Source organism: Papaver somniferum, chromosome 1, assembly GCF_003573695.1.
Source record: "Papaver somniferum cultivar HN1 chromosome 1, ASM357369v1, whole genome shotgun sequence".
Lineage (NCBI taxonomy): Eukaryota > Viridiplantae > Streptophyta > Magnoliopsida > Ranunculales > Papaveraceae > Papaver > Papaver somniferum.
Window position 1 is genome coordinate 237281309 of NC_039358.1, and position 10765 is coordinate 237292073.

A 10765-nucleotide genomic window follows, 5' to 3' on the forward strand; every position below is an offset into this window, starting at 1 on the left:
TGGGTTCTCTAATAAAGATTGAAAGTTCACCTTTTAGAAGCTTTTTTCAGAAGGAGAGGAAGAAGAAGAAATGATTGAATATCTGTGTTGAGGAATTCATGTTTTACTAGTTTTTTTTTGTACGGTGGTTAAGGGACGCGTGTTTTGGATTCTGGCTACCACCAAAAAGGAAAATACACACTTAATTGTGATATAGGACCGACCACCGAGATTAGTTTGCATTGTGCATCCGGCATCTGCTTAATCAGTGTAGATAATTCCAGGTAGAAATTGACGTTTAGTCCCAAAATTTGTGGGCTTTGGACGCTTTAGTCCTGTCAAGCCTGGTACATGAAGGTCCAAACTTATCAAATCTGAGACGGGTTAGTCCTGATATGAACGATTTAGTCCAAAGCATAATTTTTTCATGACAAAAATGCCCTATAAACCAAGTTATTACTCTCATAATCCAGTTCCCATTTTCATTCAACGGAAAAAACTTTCTAAGTAATCTCGACGTCTCAACGAAAATTCAATCACCAAATATGATATGGTAATCGAAGAAACACTCGATTCAGCTTGATAAACCTAAACCTTCCATCGTCGATTCATTCTGTTCGAAGATTAACTCGAAATTTATATGAAAAGTTAAGGAGATTCAAGTACAACAAATTACTTTGACGATTTCATCATCGATAGCGATTTGAAGATAAGTTGAATCTGTTCTTATAATTTGATTTGATTTCCATTGTTAAAAATGTCAATTTAAAATTTGATTTTAGGATTTTTAACGGTTTTTGAAACCTAAGTTCTTTGATTTCCTTTCGATTTTTTTATTTGACTAATGATTAAATAAGAGTTTAGATCTACAATCACGTCATCTAAATCTTCTTACTTTAAAAATTTCTCTGCTGCTGAACCTGTTTCCCAAAAATGGAAACCATTTGAATGTCATTTTCCGTCTTAGATCTAAACATGTGGTCACAAATCATACCTAATCTTATTGGTTGTATTTTAGTTTTGCATTTGAGTTATTGGTCATTTTAAGATTCATTTATCATCTTATTAGTCTATTTCTTCTATTTTTTTTGGTGTTCTGCATTCAGTAATTATTGATGGGAAATCGTAATTTTGTTTGTATATTATTCCCCATTTAAGGTTTATGCGTTTGTTGCTTGAAAGCCTTGTTGCTTTTGGTGGGAAAAATTCGCATGTCTCTGAGTGTTACTTATTTTTTGAATACTTGTCACTTAATGCATAATGTTATGGTGTGCTTAACATTGTTGATATTTCTTAGGACTTAAATTGCTCGGGCGGACCTTCTTATGATGCTTTTACTAGTGATGATGTTTGTCTAGTGATCATTTAAATTGCACTTTGATCTCTGAATTTTCTTTTTCTGCTTCAGGATATTTATGGCAGACAATCTTTAGTAGAAATGATACATTGGTAAGGGTATTTACATTGGTTCTCTTTATTTTGGTTTAATAAGAATGTTTAAGAAGTCCAATAATATACAGAACCGACGCAACCTTTCTACCTGAATTATGGGACGCCAAATCAATTTTTGTATCTAGATCCGAGCAGAAATAAGTATATCTTCCTTACTAGTGACTGAGAGTTAATAAATCATCTGAAACTGATGAAATACTTCACCCTGACGACATTTGTATAGCCAATACCCTTATGTTATTAATACTTCGATAAATAACAAAACTGACTGTGTATGTTGGTTGACTAAACAAGATGGATTTTCATTTTCTTTCTTCTTTTATAAAAGAAGTGTAGCTTGTCGTAATCTCAAGGATAGCTTTTCTCACTATTATCATTTCTCACAATTGCTAACTGAACGACACCTTTGTCCATTAGTTTCATTTGATATCTGGATTTTTATTTGCTAATTTTTCTTACTCCTGGCATTGTCCTTAGAAACTATATATGAGTAACCGAATGACAGTGTGTTCTGTTTTTATGAACAACTAAAAATCGGGAGGAAAATTACAAAAATCAGAGAACTATTATATTCCGTAATATACAATAATATGTGGGGTTTTCTCAAACTTGGTTTAAGTTTAGGGGTAATTCAAGTAAGGTGTATGCCCTCCTAATGGCTGAGTGAAACTGGATACTGCAGTGGGGGTATTGGATGTTGTATGTTATACTCTTTTCTTTTGCTTAGGACAAGTAGACAGATAGGCAAGGCATACCTAATCGTAGGTCCCTAGCTGATTCATGCGCTCCCTTCATATCGTATGATTTTCGTTCCTCAGGGAGCTATACGGTAAGGAAGATAATCTTCACTCTCTTAATTTGGTGTGATCTGTAGCAGTAGGGAGTCTTAATGTGTACATAAACGTACACATGTAGATTCTTAATGTGTACATAATTGTACACATATTGACTATGTTTCTGTTAGTATTGTGTATAGGAAAGTTGGTTGGAGCCACGTCAAGGTGAGAGCCACTTGGATGCTATGCTAAGATGAAAGAATTTTATTGCTCTCCATTTTTTGACATGATTTTCTGATAAAAAAACAGTTCAATGTTTTCATGCATTTTAAGACAATAGAAACACAACTCTTCTCCTTCTCGATCTAAGAAGGGTTAGTGAATCAAAAGATTCGCGTTACTTTTTCTATTTGTATTCCTCTTGTCAAGCACGTAACTAATTTGTTTTTACCAAATATTTTTTAGGCTGCATAAGTTGCAGTTGGACAGACCGTTACTGCAGTTGGAGGGACCGTTACTGCATCAGTTGTACACCTGTTATTGTTAACGTGTACATAAATGTACACTTGTTGATTTTAATGTGTACATAGTTGAACCACATGCTGAATTTTTGAAACTTCTAGGTTTGAAAGATATAAATCGATCTGCTTCTTGATTTTAATGTACACTTGTTGATTTTAATGTGTATATAGTTGCCAATCGCTGAAGATGAAGACTCTATGATCGTCTTTAGTATGGCAGAGGCATGGTAGCGGAGCTGAGCTAGCAAATACAGTGGATGTTGTTGCCACTAATATAATGCATGGAAAAAGACCGAGGTATATATATATCCTTTTTTTCATCTTACTTTATTTATACAATTGGTGTTCATGTAAATTACCTAGTTGTTAGCGAAACTATAGCATTCCTGGTTGACTAGGCCATGCAAGTTAAAAAATGACATATGTTTTTGAATTTTAAGTGTGTTTGAGCACAATTACTAAGTGCATGAGGTTGACATCAATGAAAACCCCAATTTTTTTTATTACGAATATTGGATTTAACTAGCTCTCAATGAAGTTGCCATGGTTGCGGTGTCTGTGAACCTTTCCATTTTTACAATGTCTCCATGTAGTCGCAAGTTTCGGTTAAATCATATTATTGTTCATTTAGCACCTCGGGCGGCAGATGAGATTTTATATAGGTCACTATTTGTGGACTTGTTAAATTTTTCCTTCTGGCTATGGATATTTTCTTTGTTAGTTGTTACAGAGTATAGGCTCCCATGAAACTAGGGTGTACAAACTAGTGCACATGTAAATAACAAAGGTGTACATAATTGTACACATGTTGGTTTTTAATGTGTACATAATTATACACATGTTGTATGTGTTTCTCTCTGTCTATATGTGCTTGTTCAGTTTTACATGTACTAAGTTTTTGTCCTATTGTAGCTGTATGACATGATATTCAAAAATGAGGATATTATATCCTTACTGTGAATGTGAATTACATGATATTCAAAAATGAGAATATTATATCCTTGAGGTCCACATCTTCGTGAACTACCATGTCTTGTTAGAGTAGCTTAGAGTTTAGTTTCTTCAAAATTTTAGGAGACACCACGAATTCTTTCAATTGTGTTAAATTTCGAGGTAATTTTCGCTCTGCACCCTTTTAATCTCCATATGCTTATGTACTAGTACTTTATTAGTTTCGTAAAGTCTTTCTTGCAGTGCATCTTGTTATATCTGGTACTGATTTAACTGCATTTTCTCCATGCACTCTCTAGCATCCACTGTTTATATTCATATCGTTTTAGACAATCTTTTTGATGTAGAACATACAAGTTCCTCTAGGTTAGTTTTGTTCCTTGGAAATGTGCACAACTGTTGCCCGCATATTTTTTGCTAAATTCACTATGACAGTATGTTGATATGTATCTAACATTTTTTTTTTCTGAATATGGTAACAGGATGACGACACTGCACTGCTAGAGCAAGCACTCGCAATGTCACTAAACGACCATCAGTCTATTCCATCTGGTGGATTATTATTGGAAGACACTGATGAATTTTGGTACACCAATGTAAACTAAGTTTTTTAAAAAATGAGAATTATATAGTCATATGGGTACTCTCTTTGTAGATCTCGGAAAGATCTTTCCAAATATATAAAGTTTGCGAATTTTGGACAAACGGTTCGAAAGATAAAAAAAATTTAAATTTTTTTTATATTATTTAAGATTGTTGACATCACCGTGAGTCATTTTGGACTAAACTGTAAATAAAGAAGGTTATTTGTGTACTTTCCTTAAAAAAGGACTAACTTGTACCTAGTTGAATGGGTCAGGACTAACTAGTATATTTGGATGGGATTTTGGACTAAACTGTATTTTTTCCTAATTTCAGATCTTGGTCTAGTCTTGGACGGATTGGAACATCTTCCCAACAAAATTTTCGGTGGAATAACTGAGCTCGTGTTTTCCAATCATTATATACGGACCACACTGACGGATGACGCAAAAACCGCCTCCCTCACATGGTGTGGATCCCACCCCTTGGGGGTTTAGCAGGGGGCCACTTTTAGGCCTCACCATTAGAAGAATATGATGGGATGGTTTTTTCTTAGTCCATCTAGATTCTCTGCAATTTTGATTACCGATTAATTATCACAAACAACTTCATAGGTTTTTCAGAAGGGAAACCAAGCTCTCCCATAAGCTTTTTCAACCATAAAAATTCACAAATGCCTTTTACTATTGCCTTATATTTCGTTTCAGCACTTGACAAGGAAACAACCGATTGTTTCTTAGACTTCCAAGTTACTAAGTTACCCCCGACAAAGGTAACATACCGATATGTTGATCTTCTCCTATCACCTTTTCCTCCCCGGTCCAAGTCAGTGTATCCGAATACATAGAGATGTCCATATTTTGAAAACATCAACCCTCTTCCTGAAGCAGATTACAAATATCTTAGTATCCTTATGAATGCATCCATGTGTTGTTGACCCGGATTATGAATAAATCTGCGTACAACACTTGAATCTTAGGAAATATCAGGTCTTGTATGAGAAAGATAAATCAAGCGGCCAACTAACCTTTGGTATATCCCATTGTCAGCTGGTACTTGATCAGAACACTCTTCAAGACCATGATTTTGTTCCATGGGAGACCCTATCGGCACACTTAAAAAGAGGGGGTCTAACAACCACACCCAATATTTCGATTAGCAATTTGTATGGACTAACTCCAATATACTTTCTAGAGAATCAACTAGACAGTCAGACTCAATCTAGAGAAAATTATATCGAGGAGTTAATATCTCTCTCTCGATTTGATTCTACTCAAGCAAATAGAAATCTGCGAGTCTTATTAGATACAAGGATAATAAACTTGGACGATACCAGAGAACAATATCCAAGGATCAATCAATTTCCAATCAACAACCAAAGGTTGGATTTCACAATTGATCGATACAAACGCACAACCTGTGATATTTCAATTATATAACAAAATATAATGCGGAATAGAAATAAACACAGACACCAGAAATTTTGTTAACGAGGACGTCCTTGCACTTTCATGCAAAAACCCATTGATCTTGCCTTAACTTTTTATTTTGTATTATGGCCTCTTATGGAATGTTGCGACAATATGACATGCCTAAATATTCTTGCGAAAATAAATCCCCATGACATTGTCGTCTTGCGACGAAATCGCAGGATGTCTTCGCACTTTCATGCGAAAACCCATTGATCTCGTCTTATCGTTTTCTTTTGTATTATTGCCTCTTCAGGATTGTTGCACAAATATGACAAGCCTTAATACTCTTGCGAATAGAAAGCCTCATGACATTTGCGTATTAAGACACTTATCAGCTCCCTAATGGAGGGCGCCGCCCTTATCTTCCCCCTGGTTGCCCCTTCAAGGAGGCGTACTTCTACCATACAAGGTTAGCTCCTACCATCCAGTCTTAACAACAACCAGTTGTTTTCGCAGCCTCTTATCCCTTTTACCTATAGGGCTTATGGTTATGAGACTGCACCCTGAGTGGGGTTTTCTTTGGGCCGAGTGCAGTATAAGCCAAGGCTTGTCAAGAATGGAAAGGTACGTGTCAAACGTCCCTGGCACTCTTGACTCAACCGTGTACCTCGGCGCCATGATTAGATCGGCACTCCTTGGGAGAGTCTTTATTACCTTAGTCTCCCAACCCAAGTCATATGCTTAAGCTGAGAATCCAAGGTGCCTCTCCCGGATGAGCTTTATTGAACCCAAATCTCCATGACTCAGGTTCCGGTGGAGGTGTAGCCTTTCCCTGAGCCATGCAACAGGTACCCCCTAATATGACGTACTTTAGGTCTCACATTTGCCTCTTGCGAAATTTTATTTGTGAACTAGGGTGTACGCCATAAAGGTTCGCCCCTTTCTTTTATGTCATTGTTCTGTGATTATCTCTGTGAAAAGTTCGCATATCATGATCTTGTTTTGATATGAATATTCTTGCAATTATTCTTTCAGAATCCATAAATTTTCAAAGCTTCTTACGGATAATATCTTTTTAAGTACAACTTGTTCCATGGTCTGTCTAGTCTATGACCAACATCTCTACCTTCTGGATCCATTAATCTATAAGCTCATGTTCCAACTATCTCCTTAATGATGTAAGGTCCATCCCATTTTTTCGCTAATTTTCCACCATTTTCTCGCTGATATATTGGTGTCTCTCGCAGAACTAAATCTCCTGGCTGAAATTCGCGTATTTTGACACGTTTATTATATTCTCGGGCTAATCTTCGCTGATAATTCTCCATATGTTGTAAAGATTTTTCTCTTCTTTCTTCTAATTCATCAAGTTTATTTAAGATCAATCCCGCACTAAGATTTTTCTCCCAAGCTTCTCTTTTTGTTGTCGGAATAACAACTTCTGTTGGTAACACCGCTTCAACTCCGTATGTTAAACAAAAAGGTGACATTCCAGTAGCTTCTCTTCTAGTTGTATTATAAGCCCATACTGCATTATGTACTTGTTCGCACCATGCTCTGTGATGTCCTTCCAATTTCTTCTTTAATATATCTGCAATTGTTTTGTTTGTTGCTTCTACCTACCCATTAGCTTGTGGATACAAAGGAGTAGACTTTCCACATTTTATCTTGAATGCATTAAGTAGCATTTCTATATTTTGTCTTTCAAATTGTTTCCCATTATCAGATACCAACTGCGCAGGAATTCTGAATCTGCAAATGATATTTTCAAATATGAATGTAAAGATATCTTTGTCGCGAATATGCTGTACTGCCTTCACTTCTGTCCATTCTGTGAAATAATCTGTTGCGACTATTAAATATCTTCTTTGTCCAGAATCTGGTAAAAATGGTCCCACAATATCTAAGCGCCACTTTCCAAAAGGCCACACACTGGTTGAAGATGATAGTGGTGCTCCAGGTGCATGTATTTTCTTTCCATGCCGCTGACAATCTTCGCAACGTCTTGATATTTGTTTTGCATCTTCGTGCATGTATGGCCAGTAATAACCTTGCATTTTTGCTCTATGTGCCAAATATCTTCCCTCGCTATGATGGCCAACATCCCCACTATGTAACATTTTTAGTACTTTTTCTTCTTCCTCTCGTGTCAAACATCTGAGTGATGGTCCATTAAAGGATTTTCGGTATAGCAACCCATCTCTTAATTCATAATTCATTGCACGGCTTTTTAACTTGTGTGTTTCCAATCTATTTCTTGGTGTTTCTCCTTTCCCCAAATATGCATGAAGTTCCATTCTCTAATATGCGATATTGTTCGTTTGTTCTTCTTCTTCATTGTCTATTATCATCACATCCACTTCTTCTTCTTCTTCTTCTTTATTGATTGATGGTGACATAAGTGTTTGTATTTTTATGCATCTCGCAGTTGGATCTGTCATCATGCTTGAGATGAAAGCAAAAGCGTCTTCGAGTCTGTTATCCTTTCTTGAAATGTGCCTCCACTTTATTTTTGGGATTTTCGCTAACAATTCTTCAACCAGCTTCTTGTATTTCTTCAAGGATGGTTCATTTGTAGTATACTCTCCATTTATTTGGCGAATAACTAGCTTCGAATCACTAGTGATCCTGGCATTTTCTAGTTTCATTTCTATTGTGAATTTTAAGGCATGTATCACAGCTTCATATTATGTTTCATTATTAGTGGATGCAAATTCCAATCTGAATGAAAAAGCCATCTTTATTCCTTCTGGCGAAATTAAAACAATTCCAACTCCATTTCCTTCTTCATTTGATGATCCATCTACCAATATCTCCCATCTATTTGGTTCTGTTAATAAATCTTTTGGATCTCCGTGTTCTTCTTTTATATCCATCATTTCTTCTACTGCTTCATCTTCTTCTAAAGGAAATTCTGCCAAGAAATTTGCAAAAACTTGTGATTTTGGTGAAGAAAAAATTTCATATTTAATATCAAAGTGGCCTACTTGTGCATTCCATCTCTCCACTCTTCCCGATCTTTTAGAATTCTTCATTACTGATTCAATTGGTACTTTTGTTAATACCTTTATCTTGTGCGCTTGAAAGTATATGCGGAGCTTAAATGATGCATAAACTAATGCTAAGATTAACTTCTCAATCTTTGAGTAATTCTTCTCGGCAGTATTAAAAGTTTTGCTAATGTAATAAATGGGTTTCTCCACTCCTGCGTCTACTCGCAATAACACGGCACTTAATGCATGCGACGTTGTCGCAAGATGGATCAATAATTCTTCTCCTGATTATGCTTTTTGTAAAATAGTTGTATTCATAAGATGTTCTTTGATCCCTTGAAAAGATTTTTCACATTCATCAGTCTATTTAAATTTCGCACCATTCTTGAGTATATCGAAAAAATATTTGCATTTGTCTGATGATCGCGAGATGAATCTCCTCAGCGAAGCTAGAAGCCCATTCAACTTTTGTACATCTTTTATTGTTGCTGGTGTTGGAATGTCACGAACTGCTTGCACTTTTTCTGGATCAACCTGTATTCCTTCCTTTGATACAATGTAGCCTAAAAATTTTCCCGATGCAACTCCAATAGTACACTTCTCAGGATTCAATTTAATGTTACACTGCCGCATTTGTTCAAAAATTTCCCTCAGGTCTTGTATATGGTCTTTAGCTTCTTTACTCTTTACTAACATGTCATCCACGTATACTTATAATGTTTTGTGTATCCATTTTGCGAACACCTTCTCTACCATTCTTTGGTATGTCGCTCCCGCATTTCGCAAACCAAATGGCATTTTCGTGTAACAATATAAACCTCTAGGGGCAAAGAAAGCAATATGTTCTTGATCTTCTTCAGCGAAAGGGATTTGGTTATACCCTTTGTACCCATCTAAAGACGATACTCTATCGTTTATCGCTGCGGATTCCACCATTTGAGGAATATCTGGTAACGAAAAACTATCTTTGGGGCAAGCTTTGTTTAAATCAGTGAAATCTATGCAAATCCTGATTCCTTTGTTTTTCTTTGGGACAATGACCATATTCGCTATCCATTCTGGGTATTTAGCTTCTCTTATGATTCCCGCATCAAGCATTTTCTGTAGTTCTTCTTCTATTTGGGAATGGTAAGTTGTTGCAATTTTTCTTATTCTCTGTTTAAATGGTCTCACATTTTGTTAATCTCCAACTTGTGGCATGCAATTGATGGATCTATTCCCGGTATCTCATCTATGCTTCCTGCGAAAACATCTTTATATTCTCGCAACAAGTTAACAATTCTTTCTTCTTCTTCCACATCCATTTTGGTTCCAATTCTCAATATTAGAGGTTCTTCTATAGTCCCAACGTTTATTTCTTTTGTTGGTTCTGCGGCAGTGTAACTGGGTTTAGGTTCTCCCATTAGTGTTGGTTCTTTTATTGTTTTCCTATGTCCTTCTCCTTCTTCCGAAATTTCGTTGGGTACTCCTTGCCTTCTTTTTCCCTTATCATATATACTCTAAATTCTTCTTCTTTCTTTGCTTCCTTTGCCAACTTTCTGCGAAATTGTTTCTTTTTTGCTTGTCCTTCATAATGCTTTACTTCAATTTGATGACATAATTTCGCATTATCGACATCTCCTCTGATTTCACCTATTCCATTTGGTGTGGGGAATTTAATACATTGATGCAACATTGATACTACAGCTTTTATCGCATGTATCCATGGTCTTCCTAATAACATATTATATGGCGATTCCATATCCACCACGCACAACGTTACATGTGTTTCGATTTCTCCAAGTGGAATTCGTACCACTATCTCTCCTTTAGGTTTTGTTGTGGATTTTCTAAAGCCGTGAACAAAATATGTTGAACTGGACATTTCTTCATCTTTAAATCCCATTCCCCAGAATGCGTGATAAAATATTATATCCACTGAACTTCTTGTATCGATTAAAGTTCTGTTCAATATCCATTCTCCCGTGGATTTTGTTGTTGTCTCCTTCTCTTTTCGCGTAATAGGCACTGTGATAACCAATGGAGATGTGTGGTTCAAATTTTCTTTTGGTATTTCTGCCGCGATGAATGTAATTTTTTGCTTTTCCCAATCTTTCAAG